This window comes from Engystomops pustulosus, chromosome 3, assembly GCF_040894005.1.
Source record: "Engystomops pustulosus chromosome 3, aEngPut4.maternal, whole genome shotgun sequence".
In the NCBI taxonomy this organism is placed as follows: Eukaryota; Metazoa; Chordata; class Amphibia; order Anura; family Leptodactylidae; genus Engystomops; species Engystomops pustulosus.
In genome coordinates, this window is record NC_092413.1 from 209,448,511 (window position 1) to 209,468,065 (window position 19,555).

The 19,555-nt window shown below is 45.3% G+C and overlaps 1 protein-coding gene across 2 annotated transcripts in view; it reads left to right on the plus strand.

Annotated features, from left to right (window-relative positions):
- The window catches only part of EVA1A (eva-1 homolog A, regulator of programmed cell death), a 267,070-nt gene that overhangs the window by 164,438 nt on the left and 83,077 nt on the right, over positions 1–19,555 (plus strand). The gene's annotated exons all lie outside the window — the stretch shown is intronic.

Sequence of the window (19,555 nt, forward strand, 5' to 3'; positions counted from 1 at the left end):
GTTAACAACATATTTACACCTGTCCCGTCTGGGCTTGGTATTTTATGAGCTGCGGCTGCACACGTATCAGTCGGTGTGAGATTCTTCTACGGATTCACCAGAATATGTATAAAGCTCAATCACGTGATATAATGTTTAAAGTGGAAACCTCCCCTCAGCAGATGGTGCACGTCTTTGGGGGCCACATGAACTGATTTTAGCCTCAACGGAGCTAAACTTTCAGATGGAGAAAAATTTTGTGTACAAAGCTCCGGTGCAGTGCTGTGTCTCTATGGTTACAGACTACAATCAATCCTTGCGTAGTCTGATCCTACATTTTGGTGCGGTGTTCATTCTCTGCTCCCCACATCTCCTTGATCATTTTCGTGTGTAATGCAATGTAACTTTTGAGAATACAGGCAGTCCCCTACTTAACACTCGACTTACATACGACCCCTAGTTACAAACGGACCTCTGGATATTGGTAATTTATTGTACTTTAGTCCTAGGCTACAATAATCAGCTATAACAGTTATCACAGGAGTCTGTAATGAAGATTTAGTGTTAATCCTGGTTCTTATGACAACCCAACATTTTTAAAATCCAATTGTCAGAGACCAAAAAAGTTCTGGCTGGGATTACAATGATAAAATATACAGTTCAGACTTGCATACAAACTTAAGAACAAACCTAAAGACCCTATCTTGTATGTAACCCGGGGACTGCCTGTAATTGGGACCCTATCCCTGGCCCTTAGACTTTTGCTGTGGGTTTATTACAGAATAATTCTGTGAAATTATGCTACTAACTTTAGGTAAGCTTTATAGTAAACTTTGATGTTAAGCAGCTGCCGCGTCCTTAATAGCACCTCCGCCCCCACGCTTTGTATATCCGTGAATGAATCCAGGCTCTCGCCACCACTTTCCTGGCTTGAAAGGAAAACACTCAGTGCTGCTTATGGAGCGGGCGGGTAATTCCCCACTGAATGAAGCCGCCACGTCAATTATCTGCCCTCTGTTTAGGTAATTGGATCATAGTCGTGTAAACACACATTAGTCTAACATGTGGAGGCTTTGTGCAGGGGACCTGGGATATAGTGTTCTGCACATACAGTACATGGAATTAAGGTTTTTCTTGTGGTGATACTTATCTAATGGGGGTTAAAGGATGATCTGAAGGGCTGATTTCTGATCCTCAAGTAACTTCTTACAATGGTTTCCCTCATGTCCCCTGAATTACCCCATAAAAGGGGCACGGTTGTCTGTTCAACCCACACTTTCCTCACTTTGTTCAACTCTAAGGGACCGATCTCTCATAACCCCAGAGTGTGGGTTGGCACACATGCTCAGTTTGTGTGGCATCAAGGGAGGTTGTGCCTCCATTTTTATCTTTGGGAGGGATTCTAAACACTAGTCACTGACCTCCCTATTTTGTGGATAAGTACAACCCTTTATTAAGCAAATTGATGAATTGCTTATTAAAATGACAAATCGCATTCATCCTGAGTAACTCTGCAAATAATCTGAATACAAAATACACTAGTATATAAAGATAGAGTTAAAAGCAGATAGATATGGTTGCAATGTAGCCATATTATAGTAATTTCTAAGACTGGTGGCACACGTGGCGTTTTGAACCCTTTTTTAAGCTGTCTGTTAAACGCTTGCGTTTTTGAAAATGTATCATTTTTTTTTCTGGGTTTTTTGTGTTTTTCTCAATTACCATAATTATCTTGGGGGAAAAAATGGATGTGTTTTCCAACTCGTGCGTTTTTAACGGACTGCTTAAAAACTCCACATGTGCCACCGGCCTAAGGACCCTCTCACACTGATGCTAGGAGTTTGAGAACTTACAGCAGAGTACTCCACCCCAGGACTTTGCCACTCCATTACTATCCTGTTGGCTGCAGCATTTGGATGGGAACCTTTCGGTTATTGCAAAGCAACCCAATTCTTATATGGTCTTCTGGTCTGAGAAGAAGCTTCTCCCGCATGACCTTCTCTTAAAGCCCCAGCTGCCTCCTGACCACAAGAAAAGGCTAGGCCCCAGTGGGGGATGTTGCACTAGCAATACTTTTCTTCTGCAACACCTTCCTCTAGGTGACAGTGGCATAGAGCTGCAGGTAGAGCTAGCAAATGTAGTCCCATCAATGCCTAGCAAATGGGGGATAAGACCAGCGGTCACCAGCACCTGATACTTGATCATCATTTCTGACCTCCTGAGAATCTCCTCTTTTTCAGATCCCACAAGGTCTGAGCTACAAAACCAGAGATGCAGGAAGTTGGACACAGGAGGGAGTTGGATCTTTATCAGCGACTGACATTCCCAACTATGGGGGAGATTTATCAGAAGAGTCGTAGAGCAGAACTGTTCTAGTTGTCCGTGGCAACCAATCAGAGCTCAGCTTTCATTTTCACTTTACAGCTGAGCTCTGGTTTTCATGGGACAACTAAGACCATTTTACCTTCTTCCCTTATCTCTAATTGCCTTCATCTCTGGTTCTGTGGCTAATAGTTCCTAAAGCACCTAGAAACTTCTGGTGGTCTTAGATTAGGGCATCTGAAGTGACTCTCTCCCTGCAGCCTCTACACTTAAAGGAAACCTACCACTTGTAGTGGCAGGTTTCCGATGGAAATACCGGGCACCAGTTCAGGGTGAGCTGGTGCCGGAGCTTATTTTAGTTAGTGTTTTAAGCCGCGGTATTGCGGTTTAAAACACTTTTTAAACGTTATAGCCGGCGCAGGCAGGTACGCGCTCGGCGCTTACCGTGCGCGCGGCTACATAGGAAGTGAATGAGAGCCGCGTGCACGGTAAGCGCTGAGCGCGTACCTGCCTGCGCCGGCTATAACGTTTAAAAAGTGTTTTAAACCGCGATACCGCGTTTTAAAACACTAACTAAAATAAACTCCGGCACCAGCTCACCCTGAGCTGGTGCCCGGTATTTCCATCAGAAACCTGCCACTACAAGTGGTAGGTTTCCTTTAAAGGGGGCTGGCTGTTTAATGGGGTAAAAGCGAGTGGCTGTTTCAAATATAGAAAAAAAAAATTGGAGGGAACTACTTTGTACGATGTACTGTGCAGATCTCAAAGGTGTTTACTGTATTATGACTACCTCCAGACTGAACTAATGTTCACCTCCAGAAACGTAATACCTGTCCAGATCTTACAGCTGAAGGTTCAGTTGCAGATTTGACTAGATACAACATGTAGGCAGTAGGCAATGTTTTTACTAAATCTGTACCAGTTATAAAAACTGAGTTGTAGTTTTGCTGCGGGTCGGAGTTTACTCAAGTTTTATCCAGCCTCAGCTTGTATCGGTAATACAACCCATTAGTTATATTGAGTCAATAGTAAATAGAACGTCATACAAGTTATCACAGTAGATTTGTTCTCTTAACAAGTCAATAACTGATTCCACCTTCTCCACAGACGTGGGGGCACTAAGATGTCTATAGACGCCCACATCCCTTGGCCCGTGTTCACCCTGAGTCATACAATGGAGCATTTACATTACTCAACCTTCGTCACACAGATCAAAGGCACCTATGCCCTCGCCAGTACTGCAATGCTCCGTTCCCATAAACCGTGAAGCTGATACTCTTGTGTGAGCTATTGTTATGGGAAGCATATGTGCAAGGGGGGCGGGGGCCTTGATTACAGTAAACTATGAGTAGGACTTCAGCTGAAAGGATCTACACCAGAGTTTTGGCGTAAAGCTAAGAGTTCAATCATATTTTGCATCGAGCCTCTTTTTTTTTTTTTCAAGTAATGTCCAACTTGTAAAAGTGGTGTATACATCGCAATTAAGGAGGGTCTCCACATGAAGAACTATGAGAATGGATGATCGTGGATCCACTGCAGGTACAATCTGCTGACAGCTGAACCTCTGCTGTTGTCACCTAAACATTTCAATTCTTAACCAATAAAAGCTCATGATCAAGATGACCATGAACCTTTAGCTTCTGCCCACTCTTTCCTACCCCCACCCCCATGTTCTCCTACAGGCTTCATGGATCTCTGGGCTCTGGAGATGCCAATAATTGATTTACATATATTTATACTCCTTACTATTTTGGTGCTTCCTGGGTGTGGCCATGAGATCTGGAGCACCATCTTGCCCAATTTCACTGTCGGCAACTTTCGCTCATTTTTATAGGGCTTTTACGAACTTGGGAAGCTATACCCTATCCACCAGACAGAGAAAAGCAAGGTAATCGTTTAGGGATCCGACAGCTTTGACCTGAACCCCCCCTCCCCCAAATAGTAATCAATTCTCATTTATTGATGGAGCTGTAGGTTAAGCATGTATTCTGCCACTCCATTCAATAGGACGGGATTTTAGGTATTTGGCAAGCACAGTACTTGTGATCGGAAATCAGCAGTTTGGAATCTTACCAATGATCTTGCTTTCAGGACTGGATATAACTTACAAAATTATGATCTACCAAGCAGTATCGATTGCATATAAAGAATTTTAAAAATATCTTGAAGACGTCATGACTACAGAACATTCCACCTACGTTGTCAGGTTTACTATATATCTACAGAAATCCATGGGTTGCAGCTTGGCTTCTCTCTTGTGGGGGTCCTCACTATATTACATCCAGATGGTTACCCTACAGCCCAATGTAAAGAATATATTCCATTATGGGTAGAAAATTTGAGATAATAAGCTTATTTCCTTCCCTCTGACCAGTATTGTAGGCCCTGCACCATCTCTAGAGAAGGTCATGGTGTAATGAGTGTAACTTGTGACAGATGTGGATGGTGGTGACTACTTTAGCCCTGTCTTTCCTCAGCAGAAAATGTGTCTGAAGATTTGCAGGATGGTCTGCAGAGTTTCACAATTTATTTTGACTGTGCACAGGTCAGTTTACGGCCCCAAAATATAGCTTAGAAGAAATACAAATACAGTTGGATAGAAGCCAGACGAGACTGGTCTACACACTACGGGGTTGGAGTTATTTCTGTGGTTGTAAAAAGCAAACCTGGGTCCTGGTTTTGGGGAGACCTGGTGTATGGAGTCTTGTCTGTGATGCTCCTCTGGAAAAGATATACAATGAAGGTGCCTCAAAATCAATTTTGTGCCGCGGAAGTCGATATTCAACCCATTTAAAGGGCTCTGAAACCAGACTGGAGATTCAGAACTGTTTAGTTGGACTCTAATAATTATCAAACCAAGAGTAGTACACTTGTCCTTTTTTCCATGGCATAATGTAATATGTACATGCCTTCTAGCTTTTGTAGTCGGAAAACGGGGACAGATTTGGTGCACTATCTGCACTACAGAAATTTTTTTACTCCACCCCTACATAGTATAATTTTCCCCTTAGTGCCTCAATCTTGCCTTAACATGGTGTTCCCCCAACTGCCTGTGACACTGTGTAGCCATTAGGATTTGGTGCCCCTCCTCCCCCAGCTGCTCCACCTATTGTGCACCCACAGTAAAATAACCAAATGCTCTCCTTTCCCCATTCCCCTGCAGCAGTTCCCAACAGCTTCACTGCTACACACAGGAGGAGAGGGAAGAGTTGACATCACATTGCTACTGCTGGCTCTGCTACTCATGGCAGAGGCTCAGGGATAATACAGGGAGCTGCTGGCTCTGCTACACAGAACAGAGGCTCAGGGATAATGCAGGGAGCTGCTCTTCTTAGTCAGTGTAGCCTAATGATGCAGCTCACTAAGAGCCGGAATTCCCATCACAAATTACAATAGATTTGTTTTAACTTGCTTGGCTTCCTGGCAAAGTCTCAGGGGTTGGGTTTTGGTTTAGCTGCATTGAAAAAAGGGCCTTTGTGCTGTCCACCCCACCAGGTTGTGAGCAAACCTTTTCCTGTGAAATACTGGGGGTGGTTGGGAAGGAGGAGCTATACAGGAGCACAAAGGTGGGGCCTGAAAGTTGAGGTTTGAGCTGCACAAACAAGTCATGTGGTGGTTTTTGAAATGCATCCAAACCAAAGCCCAACCCCTGGAACTTGCCAGAGGATATTGTTAGGAGGCAAGGTAAGTTAAAACGCACAAATATACTTTTCAGCTTTGTCTACATTACAACATATTTGCGATACAGGTGTAATGGGCTTCTGCAATCTGTCTTGGTGTGTGATGCCATGCTTTGCAGTCCAGCTTCCTTCCAGGCCACTGCAATGTGTGGCTTTAAAGCTTGTAAGCAGGTAATTTCATCACATCAACATTGAGCTGCTGCTCTGTGTGGAAACAACTGCTGCCAGGTCCACCACTGCATTCGCCTTTGTCCAATAGTTACAGGTGTGGGTGCTGAGATCTAGTGCTGTATTGGATGTATTGTGGACAGTTTTTGGAGGCATGGCAACTGGTGGAACAAAATTTCTCCTTTCAGTCCAGAATTCTCCATGGTGGTGTGTGAGGCAGCCTTCTAGTCATGGTGGGGTGGATTTGGTATTTGCTCTCCATCCATAGTGCAGTAGTGCATCCTGACATAACTTTGGTGCTTCAGTTTTATTGCTCCCTGTGCTGCCCAACATTATTGGAATCCTCTGTGTTATACATTGCTTGGGCCACCAGATGGCGCTGTCAAGCAAGCAAAAGGTTGTGCTTTCCCTGCACAAGTCATAAGGTCGGATCCTCATTGCGGAGTCACCCTTTCTCTAGGATACAAGATCAGACCTGGGATACAGAGCCCAGAGGGACAGATATTACACTCGTAGTAAATGCATCTTGGCTTGGGAACATGTGAGTTATATATATTAGAGAGGATTATAGTTCCTGAAAATAAAGCGGGCCCAGGGGCTTGAAGATGTTTGTACATGTTAGTCAATGAAGCTTTCTAGAATATAATATACTATGAATATAATCTACTTAACACTGTATTCCAGTTATGAGTCTACATCTGATCAACAGCACAAAGGCAACGTAATCCAAGTATTATATTAGTATTCCAGTATTACTGTATTTATAGTGATGCTATGGGAAGTTACATCCTGTATTATACCCCAGAGCTGCACTCACTATTCTGCTGCTGGTGCAGTCACTGTGTACATACATGACATTACTTATCCTGTACTGATCCTGAGTTACATCCTGTATTATACTCCAGAGCTGCACTCACTATTCTGCTGCTGGTGCAGTCACTGTGTACATACATGACATTACTTATCCTGTACTGATCCTGAGTTACATCCTGTATTATACCCCAGAGCTGCACTCACTATTCTGCTGCTGATGCAGTCACTGTGTACATACATGACATTACTTATCCTGTACTGATCCTGAGTTACATCCTGTATTATACTCCAGAGCTGCACTCGCTATTCTGCTGCTGGTGCAGTCACTGTGTACATACATGACATTACTTATCCTGTACTGATCCTGAGTTACATCCTGTATTATACCCCAGAGCTGCACTCACTATTCTGCTGCTGATGCAGTCACTGTGTACATACATGACATTACTTATCCTGTACTGATCCTGAGTTACATCCTGTATTATACTCCAGAGCTGCACTCGCTATTCTGCTGCTGGTGCAGTCACTGTGTACATACATGACATTACTTATCCTGTAGCGAAAGAAAAACGGGTTGTCCAGCATCCAGGCAATGAGTGGCTTGTGAATTGATTAAAATTCCACTTGTATTGAATACTCTTTAAAATCATAAAGACGGCTAAAACCTAATCAAACTGACGCGTTTCGGACTAACATCAGTCCTTATGTTAGTCCGAAGCGCGTCAGTTTGATTAGGTTTTAGCCGTCTTTATGATTTTAAAGAGTATTCAATACAAGTGGAATTTTAATCAATTCACAAGCCACTCATTGCCTGGATGCTGGACAACCCGTTTTTCTATCTCTGAAGTTATTGCTGGTCCCCGCACAGCACGTCCGAGCAACGGCCTTACAGCACAGCGGACATCTTAAAGGGGTGAGCTGAAGAATTATTTTCTCTTTTGTTACATTACTTATCCTGTGCTGGGGGTGAAGATGAATCTTGCCTCATCTTGCTTCTTTGGCCTGGTCTTCTTAGCTTTCCTCCGGCTGCTCTCCCCAGTGTCTTCCTCACCAAAAGAAAAGTTCTCCATGCGCAGCCGGATCTCCGCCATGAGCGCCCCTCCCTGGCTGCCGGTGTCACTGTCCTCCCCCGAGCGAGGTGTTACCGCTGACTGTCCTGCAGGGAGCCCACTGCACGAGGCCTGCTGATCTTCCTGCAGGCCGCCATGTGTGTCCTGCTGCTCATCGTCCACCTGGCTTGCAGGCTGCAACCCCATCAGCCTTTGCTCTCTGTTATCAGCCATTTGAGCAAATCTGTCATCATTAATCAGTTTTTCCTTTAAACTGTCTGATATTATTGCAAATAAAGGTCTTTTATTCAGTGTTGTGATCTCTGCTTTTAGACAATTAATTTCCATTTTTCTTTGGCACTGTGTTCGCCCTGGCGTGGGCACATCGCAGCTCCTCCCGGAGCCTACTGATGGGTGTTACTTGCCTCTTCATACTCAGAGGTGGCTCTGGACCCGGGAGGCATAGGTGGACAAAGACTCCTGGGGTCTCTTCACCGCCCAGCCTCCCCCCACATGGTCAGCCTTGCCTCTGTGAGCACTCCGCTTCATAGCTCCAGCCCCGGAAGGACCGCTCTCACCCGCACAGACATGGACATCCAGCTTCTGGTTCTTTCTCTTAACACTCAGGGGGAGTAGGAGCCACATTGCTATGACTCCTGGAGGAACGTCTCACCCATGAGTCCTCCATAGCGCTGGCTGGGAGCTGGTTACCCCTGCCCCTCGCCGGCCTGGCCCAGGAAGCGGGAGCATGGGGCTTGCTGCTCTGGCTCATGCCTGGAAACCCACCCGCTCCCTGGGAGAGGAGAGAGCAGGCCCCAGGTGGAGATGGAACCTGCCTGGAGCTCAGAGCAGCAGCAGCCCACACAGGATCACACAGCAACAGAGCTTAACGAGATACACCAGAGCTGCACTCACTATTCTGCTGCTGGTGCAGTCACTGTGTACATACATGTGTAGTTGTGCCTGATGCGATATTTACAGTCAAAAGTATTGATGATAGACTTTTCATGAACGTGACCAATTCTTCTAGACATCCCCTGGAGCTAAGCAGATAATGGTAATAAGATTTGACGGAAGATCTTCTCTTCCTTTTGGCGTCTTGTCATTTTGCTGGTTCCAGTAAATATAATACACTGTGAATGTAGGCCATTGGCTGCAGAAGACAAACTGGGGCATTAGTTGTAGATGTATCTCATAGGCTCGTGTGGCAGATCTTCACTTCAAAATTAAACAAGGCCCCTTTTAATGACCCTTAAGTCTACGTTTTTCTTGCTCTGGTTGCACTGCAGAAGCTTTGCAATACATGGTAACAGGAGGTGCCAGTTTGCTAGTATTTTAATGGACTATATATATATCCTTAACGTTCTATTCAATCACAAAATGTTTTTTTTTCTGAAGAGCCATTCAATCAAAGGTTCTGACCAGTACTTGTGTTAATGACTAGGGGAAGTCCCTATATTGCTATGGTACTTTAGTTGTTTTATTTTCCTTGTCGTAGTGCTGAAGGGTATTTGAGCTCTTGCTGTTTAGGTTTTTCCACACATCTGAGGTGGAAGTGGACCGTTCTTGACCAGCCACAGCTAAATGTCCTATACAAAAGTAGAGATGGAGTACATGGTGGTACTAACCATTCTCCTAAAATAACTTGAAGGTGAGGGACTTTGGTAAACTTTTGACCAAAGTTATTTCTGAAGAGGACCCAAACATCTCTGTGCAAAACTGATAATGCATGAAATATATAGTTGGTTCACACTTAACTTCTGACTGCCTCTCCTCATCTTTTGGGGTTCTTGTCCAATTAGCTATAGGAATCTGGTCCGAATATGTTAGGTTCCAAACCTTTAACACCTTGAATAGTTTTGACTCAATTAGTGATCTAACTAACAAATCCATTTTGTTTTTCCAATGGATAATTGGGGCATGGTTATGCATAAAGAGGATAGAAATTGCCTTCTCGAAATGCTGACCACAAAGTTGGAAGCTTTCTAGAATGTCTGTGTGATGTAAGATGATTTCACTTTTATGGAACTTGGAGGCAGACTCCAAACCATGAAGTTTTAGTTCCAGGCTATAATTCCTCTTCCAAATAACGTTTTGCTTGGTGGTAAAGAATCAGACAGGAAATGTTCTGTATACACCAAAACCTCATTGACCCAACTGAGTGCCAACTAGTAACATGAAATGGCTCAATTGAAGGCATATATTCCCAGTCTTGAATAAAAAAATAAGGACAATGCCAAGTCATAGATGAGTGGTATGATGTATACAACTATGGAAATCCCATCCACAAGACATGTAGTTCTAAACCTCCACTGGAAGAAAGAACCGCATGAGAGCTCATGTTTCCACACTTGGTGGTCTCTTGAGTTTATTAATCCTACAGTTTTGCAGATGTGAATCTAGAAATTTCCACTCAAATTGGTGTCAAACTTCTAGTCTATTGACTTGATTCGATGTGACCTCAACATCTTTGTGATTCAACTTTTTAAATTTACTCTTCTTATTATGCTAGAGGGATACCCCTTGGCAGATATCTACCCCTCCCCCATCAATATCCTAAAGGTTTTGGGGCATTTGGCATATTAAGTTGCCCATACAAATCAAAAACAAGTATCGAATTTGGTACCATATGACCATGTTTCCATATATCCTTACTTTCTTTAGTGTCTTCCACATGTGTTTAGTCAGAAGGTTGACATGCGGTTTAGAGACATTGATAACTTTTATGTATTGTAGATTGGGGTCCAGAAATGACTACAGTAAGAGCTAGGTGTCGCTCCATTCCTTATGCAGCAATTCACCATCATACTACAGCGATGCATACAGCGAGAACGGAGCTACACTCCCAGATGTAACAAAGTACTTGCAATCTGCCAATTCCAAGAGCAGAGTATTGGGGAAGCTAAAGATTTTACCTTTTGGACCTACCAGTTATTTTAATTTGTTCAATATTTTATTAATTTTTTTATTTTTTTTTGGGGGGGGGGGGCTTGAAATTGGAGCAACAGAAGTCAGCCTTACAAAAAAAGTTTGGAATACCGATCCCAATGATACATAATAATTTTGGCCCTATTCAAGATATGAAACACTCCTTCATAAAGGTTGAGGATGTCTAGCCGAGACCTTCATTGATGAGGGAGCCTTGAAATCACATGATAGCTTTAAATGGTTGGCGAAAGTTAAGGAAAGTCGAGTTAGACCTAATATACTCTTGTCTTTTGTTGTTTTACTTTGCATCAATGCTCAGCAGGGCTTCTTGCCATATTACTTGGACAAGTGATCTAACATGGCTGCTTGGGAATGACAACTGTGTTTCCTGTTGTCGGTTTCCATCTTATCTGAAATCTCCAACTTGTCGACTGCTGTTAAGGACAGCGCGTCAACGGGCTTCTAAACGGGAAAGCCTTCAGTTAATCGTTGTTTTTCTATTTTATGTAACTTTAGTTATAAGCCTGTTTTTAGGTTCGTGGGGTTTTGCTTGACCTTTCTAAACCCTGTAACTGACCCTGCAGTAAAGACCTATTAGTGATGAGCAAGGATGACCGAGGTACAGCCTGGTAAAACGAGGCACATTATACAGTCAATGCCAAAGTCAAATCTGATGCAGATTTATTGCACTTCTGTATCCTGCTCCAATCTTGGGATAAAAATGGGGAACAAACTCCTAAAAATAAAATTTTCCACATTGTCTGCCTAAGAGCAACAAATCAGCAGGAGGCAAAGATAATGCATCTGCTGTGAGTTACCCGAGGTAATCCAGCAGCACATCTGGGAAGGACACAGCGACTGGAGCTGGATACAGAGATGTTGTTTCTTCTTCGTTTTTTATTATAGGGTGAATAAAGATTTGTAACACTCCCTGATACATGGCGCAGGAACAGATGTGTGCGGTATAAATAGCTTGCACATCACTTTTACCCCAAAAGCCTTCAAGTCAATCCAACAAGTCATTTCTATTCATGAGAATCTTGTTATCGTGTGTTTGTCTTGTAACGTGTCCACTTGGCCCGGGAAAGCCTTTCTGTAAACGTGAAGCTGGCGGGCGGCGTGCAGGAGTCCAGGCTCTACCCTAATCCAAGGCTTGTAAGGAAACTACTTCTAAATCATTCTAATGTTACAAATGAATTAAGTGCAATGTAGAATGTAGGAAGATATTCTGCACTTAGAGGGCACTTTTAAAAGTTCATGAAACCCTCTCAAATCATCTCCGGAAGGGGAACCTCACCAGTCTACAGACACGTTAGACCCTGATCAATGATTAGACCACAGCATCATGTGACATGTCTAAGTTCCAGAGCAGTTTTTGCACAGAGGGAAGATTTTATTAAGTTTTTCTTCTCCACTTTTTAATACCGTTCCATACAATTCATATTGGGGTGCAAGGTTCAAATGCTGAAACTAGGCTCCACCCAACTCATTTTAGCCATCTCATTCATGTCAAATCTCAACATGACTTCTGCTCCAGTGATTAGATGCTCTAGACTTGAGGTTTTTGGTACATACCACAAGTTAGGCACTTTCTAGATAAATGGTGCTCCTGAAAATAGGAGGTAGCTGTGACCTCAGCAGAGCTCTGAATAGACAGCCCACCATTACAGTAGTGCTAATATTGGGGGACAGTTTGCACTGCTCCTCAGTTGAGCTTCCACTGTTGGTAAACTTTGGGAAAATGTTAAATTACGATATGATTTGATTAAAATTTCACTCCAAATGATTTGTATTTTTGACTCATTTCTTAAGACTGAGAACAATTACACTATACATGCTGTGGGCAGTGTCTATGGCTAGTAGGGCCAGACATAAGAACGGCCTCATTCCTAAGTGAACATTCAATTGTCCCATAGATCCATGTGGCCAGTCCTGGATCAACTCTAACGCTCACTAATGGCAGAGCTTGCATGCACCTTAATGGTCATATAATATTTCCAAGATGTCTCACATTATCCACATGTTTTGGCCTATAAGGAATGTCCGTTGTAGGTGCTCTTTCCTTAAAAAGATAAAATTTATGGGTCTCAATCAACTATTCATTATCCCTACTAACCCCAACATGTTAACATGTTGGGTACAAGTAGAACCCCCAAAGTATTAACTGATTCCATGTTGACCTTTTTTAAAGTGGTATTCCAGGAATAAGAATAATTGATATTCAATTGGGTCATTACCTATTAGCTTAATTTTATTAAAAATGTTGCTCCCCCTTTAGCAGAAAAATTCTGGACATACTGAATGACATAATGAAGAATTGAAATGCTACCGGCCCTTTAATCAGTCCTATGATTTTTGTCCCTGTAGAAAGACTGGACAGAAGATGCTGCTGGTCACATGTCCTACACCTGTCTGGGCAGGTCATGTGATCACCACTATGTTTGGCTGCAGTAGGTTGGTTGCAGTGCATCCAGTATGGCCAGCGTTGTGGTGATGTACAGGGATGGCAGTTACACATCATTACTATGGTAACAGAGCAGGACAGTCTGTTACATCTCCTCTTATGCTCTGCTCCCAGTGATGGAGTTACTGAGAACTGAGGAGTCATGGGAGTGGTAGTGGTAGACGGCGGCCACCTTGGAGATAACTGTCTAGTTTAAAAACATTTTGTGAACCCTAAAAGCAAACTGTTTAAGCTTCATTTTCCAGAGATGTTCTATTCATTTATTTATAGCATTATGGGTTTTTGTATCAGATGTTCAGATTCCCGGAATATCCTTTTTAAGTTGACTTTCCCTTCAAATCTTATCCACATGTTATATTTCCAGTAACACAGTTGCTCAAAGGTTTCACTCTCCGTTTCTGGTTGAATGTTTACTTCTCGTCAACAGCCGTCAATCACAGAAGAAGCAGATCTATTTATACAAGAAGGCAAGGCCACCACCACTACTACGATGTGTGACCTGGCTCCTGGCCAACGGAAAAACAAAGTTACCTGCAGCTCAATGACTTGATTTGTGTCGGACCTTTTATAACTTTAATAACATTTTTATGTGTGGCTTGTATAAAAGGTAGCGGCGTCTCTGATTCGGGTTAATTATTAGTCAGTAGAACGGCTTTTTTATAGATGGTATCAAACACTTTCAAACTGATAAACCAGTTTTTATGGCTCTGTTTTAAGATTTGGATGAAGCTCCATTTCATTCATGATTCCCACACAAAGTGCTTTTAACCCTAACATGCCATTCCCTGACTATTATTCATATTAGGGTCTTGGACCGTTCGACAATCATTTGCATAAAAGTCACTAGAAAAATAAAGATGTCCCCATGGTGTGAAGGTTGACACTACAGGCACAGTGCTGGGCACCAAAGATAAGCTTATCATTCATATAGCTATAAGATAGTTTCTTTGATTTACAGAACCATCGATTCAAATAGTTCCAGATTAGAGATGAGCGAGCACTAAAATGCTCGGGTACTCGTTATTCGAGACGAACTTTTCCCGATGCTCGAGTGCTCATTTCGAGTAACGAGCCCCATTGAAGTCAATGGGAGACTCGAGCATTTTTCAAGGGGACCAAGGCTCTGCACAGGGAAGCTTGGCCAAACACCTGGGAACCTCAGAAAAGGATGGAAACACCACGGAAATGGACAGGAAACAGCAGGGGCAGCATGCATGGATGCCTCTGAGGCTGCTTAATCGCACCATTATGCCAAAATTATGGGCAACAGCATGGCCATGACAGAGTGACCGAATGAGGCTAGATAGCATCTAAAACATCCAATAATTGACCCTGACACTATAGGGGATGGCATGCAGAGGCAGCGGCAGCGGCAGCAGCGGCAGGCTAGAGAGTGTCATGGCAACATACCCTAAATGGACTCAGGCTTCAAACCAATGGGTGGCAGAGAGGAACCAAAGGAGGTGAGCAAGAAGCGCTCAAATAATATCGGTACATGATAAAAGTTTGCCAGTATATTTTGTGGATTACACAGCAGGGTGGCGACAAAGTTAACATGGAAGCCATGAAAACAACCCAAAATTCTGCCTGACACAGCTCGTTTGATAAGGGGACCATGTATGGAGGCAGTGAACTAGTAGTAGATTAAAGGTGCTGCAGTTAAAACTATGTTAGTTGGACCTTGGCATGGAGCTGGCGCTCCGCTGCCAGGCAAGCTTTCGCCAATCCAAGCCCCGGTCTCTAGGCTACTCCCCAAACAGCACTTCTAAGAACCTTTTGTATAAGATCAAGTGTAGTAGCGTTCTTATAAGTTTAGGATATGGCGGGTGAGGGGAATGTAAACAGATGCGCAAGAAGCGCTGAAATAATATCCGTAAATGGTAAAAGTTTGCCAGTGTATTTTGTGGATAACACAGCAGGGTGGCGACAAGGTTAACAACTTTGATGTGGAATCCATGAAAACAACCCAAATTTCGGCCTGACACACCTCGTTTGATAAAGGGACGATGTATGGAGGCGGCTATATAAACGACTTTTGGAGGTAGCAATGGAGACAACGTGTGGAGGCTGCTATGGAGACAATTCAATTTGGATAGTGCCTGTATGTGGCAGTCCAAAAAAGTTTTCAAACCAGAGGAGCAGGTAGGTGGCCCTCCAGAAAAATTGAATAGATTGAGTGCCTGTATGTGGCAGTCCAAAAAATTGTTTAAAACAGAGGACCGGGTCGGTGGCCCTCCAGAAAAATTAAATGCATAAAGTACTATAGGTAGAGCCAGTGGGCCCTGTCAAAAAATAGCCAGTTTCCTCTGCTTTACTGTACAAAGAGCAGGAGAAGGAGGAAAATGAGGAGGAGGAGGAGTGGATAAATTATTCAGGTTGAGCTTCCTTCACCTGGTGGAGATTGGAAATTAGGAGAAATCCAGGCTTTATTCATCTTGATAAGCGTCAGCCTGTCAGCGCTGTCAGTCGACAGGCGTGTACGCTTATCGGTGATGATGCCACCAGCTGCACTGAAAACCCGCTCGGACAAGACGCTAGCGGCAGGGCAGGCAAGAACCTCCAAGGCGTACAGCGCCAGTTCGTGCCACATGTCCAGCTTTGAAACCCAGTAGTTGTAGGGAGCTGTGTGATCATTTAGGACGATGGTATGGTCAGCTACGTACTCCCTCACCATCTTTCTGTAAAGATCAGCCCTACTCTGCCGAGACTGGGGACAGGTGACAGTGTCTTGCTGGGGTGACATAAAGCTGGCAAAAGCCTTGTAAAGCGTACCCTTGCCAGTGCTGGACAAGCTGCCTGCTCGCCTACTCTCCCTCGCTACTTGTCCCGCAGCACTACGCACTCTGCCGCTAGCGCTGTCAGAAGGGAAATACTGTTTCAGCTTGTGCACCAGGGCCTGCTGGTATTCATGTATTCTCACACTCCTTTCCTCTCCAGGGATGAGAGTGGAAAGATTTTGCTTGTACCGTGGGTCCAGGAGAGTGAACACCCAGTAATCGGTGCTGGAATAAATTCTTTGAACGCGAGGGTCACGGGATAGGCAGCCTAGCATGAAATCTGCCATATGCGCCAGAGTACCAACGCGTAAGAATTCGCTCCCCTCACTGGCCTGACTGTCCATTTCCTCCTCCTCCAACTCCTCCAATTCCTCTTCTTCTGCCCATACACGCTCAACAGTGAAGGACTCAACAATGGTCCCCTCTTGTGTCTCGCCAACATTCTCCTCCTCTTCCTCCTCCACCTCCACCTCCTCCGATATGCGCTGAGAAACAGACCTAAGGGTGCTTTGGCTATCAACAAGGGAATCTTCTTCCCCCGTCTCTTGTGAGGAGCGCAAAGCTTCCGACTTCATGCTGACCAGAGAGTTTTTCAACAGGCCAAGCAGCGGGATGGTGAGGCTGATGATGGCGGCATCGCCACTGACCATCTGTGTTGACTCCTCAAAGTTACTCAGCACCTGACAGATATCAGACATCCACGTCCACTCCTCATTGTAGACTTGAGGAAGCTGACTGACCTGACTACCAGTTCTGGTGGAAGTTGACATCTGGCAGTCTACAATCGCTCGGCGCTGCTGGTAAACTCTGGATAACATGGTCAGTGTTGAATTCCACCTCGTGGGCACGTCGCACAACAGTCGGTGAGCGGGCAGTTGGAGGCGGCGCTGCGCTGCCCTGAGAGTGGCAGCATCTGTGCTGGACTTCCTGAAATGCGCACAGATGCGGCGCACCTTCGTGAGCAAATCAGACAGATTGGGGTATGTCTTGAGGAAACGCTGAACTATCAGATTTAACACATGGGCCAGGCATGGCACATGTGTCAGTCTGCCGAGTTGCAGAGCCGCCACCAGGTTACGGCCGTTGTCACACACAACCATGCCTGGCTTCAGGTTCAGCGGTGCCAGCCACAGATCAGTCTGCGCCGTGATGCCCTGTAATAGTTCTTGGGCGGTGTGCCTTTTATCGCCTAGGCTCAGCAGTTTGAGCACCGCCTGCTGTCGCTTAGCGACGGCACTGCTGCTGTGCCTAGAGCTACCGACTGATGGCGCCATGCCCACGGATGGTCGTTCGGAGGAGGAGGTGGAGGAGGGGTGGGAGGAGGAGGAGGCATAGTAGGCCTCAAACACCTGGACCGAGGTAGGCCCCGCAATCCTCGGCGTCGGCAGTATATGACCAGCCGCAGGGTCACACTCGGTCCCAGCCTCCACCAAGTTAACCCAATGTGCCGTCAGAGATATATAGTGGCCCTGCCCGGCAGCACTCGTCCACGTGTCCGTGGTCAGGTGGACCTTGTCAGAAACGGCGTTGGTCAGGGCACGGATTATGTTGTCTGACACGTGCTGGTGCAGGGCTGGGACGGCACATCGGGAAAAGTAGTGGCGGCTGGGGACCGAATACCGAGGGGCGGCCGCCGCCATGATTCTGCGAAAGGCCTCGGTCTCTACTAGCCTATAGGGCAGCATCTCCAGGCTTAGCAATCTGGAGATGTGCACATTAAGGGCTTGGGCGTGCGGGTGGGTTGCACTATATTTGCGTTTCCGCTCCAGCGTCTGGGGTATGGAGAGCTGAACGCTGGTGGATGCTGTGGAGGATCGTGGAGGCGACGATGGGGTTTTTGTGGCAGGGTCCTGGGCAGGGGGCTGACTATCAGCTGACACAGGGGAAGGAGCAGTGGTGTGCACGGCCGGAGGTGAACGCGCTTGTTGCCACTGAGTGGGGTGTTTAGCATTCATATGCCTGCGCATACTGGTGGTAGTTAAGCTAGTAGTGGTGGAACCCCTGCTGATCCTGGTTTGGCAAATGTGGCACACCACAGTCCGTCGGTCATCCGGTGTTTCCTTAAAGAACCTCCAGACTTCTGAAAATCTAGCCCTCGCCGCAGGAGCCCTTGCCACGGGAGCTTCACTAGTTGACACATTTGGCGCTGATGCACCAGCTCTGGCCCTGCCTCTCCGTCTGGCCCCACCACTGCCTCTTCCAACCTGTTCTGGTCGAGGACTCTCCTCCGTCTCAGAAGCACTGTGTTCACCCGGCCTCTCAACCCAGCTTGGGTCTGTCACCTCATCATCCTCCGATCCCTCAGTCTGCTCCCCCCTCGGACTTCCTGCCCTGACAACAACTTCCCCACTGTCTGACAACCGTGTCTCCTCATCGTCGGACACCTCTTTACACACTTCTTCCAGTACGTCAACAAGGTCATCATCACCCACAGACTGCGACTGGTGGAAAACCTGGGCATCGGAAAATTGCTCATCAGCAACCGGACAAGTGGTTTGTGACTGTGGGAATGGTCCAGAAAACAGTTCCTCAGAGTATGCCGGTTCAAATGGCAAATTTTGCTGGGAGGGGGCAGACTGGGGGGGAGGAGGCTGAGGTGCAGGAGCTGGAGGAGTGCCGATTTCGGTGACATGGGTGGACTGCGTGGAAGACTGACTGGTGGACAAATTGCTCGAAGCATTGTCGGCAATCCACGACATCACCTGTTCGCACTGTTCTGGCCTCAACAGTGCTCTACCACGAATCCCAGTAACTTCAGACATGAACCTAGGGAGTGTAGCTCTGCGGCGTTCCCCTGCTCCTTCATCATCAGCAGGTGGTGTCTCACCCCGCCCAGGACCACGGCCTCTGACCCCTGCAGTAGTTGGACGCCCACGTCCCCGCCTTCGTCCTCTACCCCTAGTCCTCGGGTTAAACATTTTGAAAATGAGAGTTATAACTTGAATTTTTTTTTTAACTTTTTTTTTTTTTTTTTTTGTGTTTTTTAGTTTTTAAAACCAAACGATGCTATCCTATTGCTATGGCTATTTTCTAGCCAAGTATGAAAGCACACTGCTATGCCAGATGAGATGACACTGAGTTATGAAAAAAATAAACGTAAAATAAAAAAGGAAATGGCAGACTGTGCCTAATTGAAATACAACCCCGGGCCCTAATAAATTTTCCCACTTCGGTCTTTGCGATGGATATGTGCGTCACTAAAACACAGTGGTCGCAAGTCTGACTCCAAATTGCTCACAATTTACTAGTAGATGCACTGCAACAACTACAGCCACCAGCAGATCAACCAGAAAACAAATATATATAACGCTACTGTAGGCGTAATTAAGCCGTTTGTATTCTCCTATGGCTATTTTCTAGCCAAGTATTACAGCA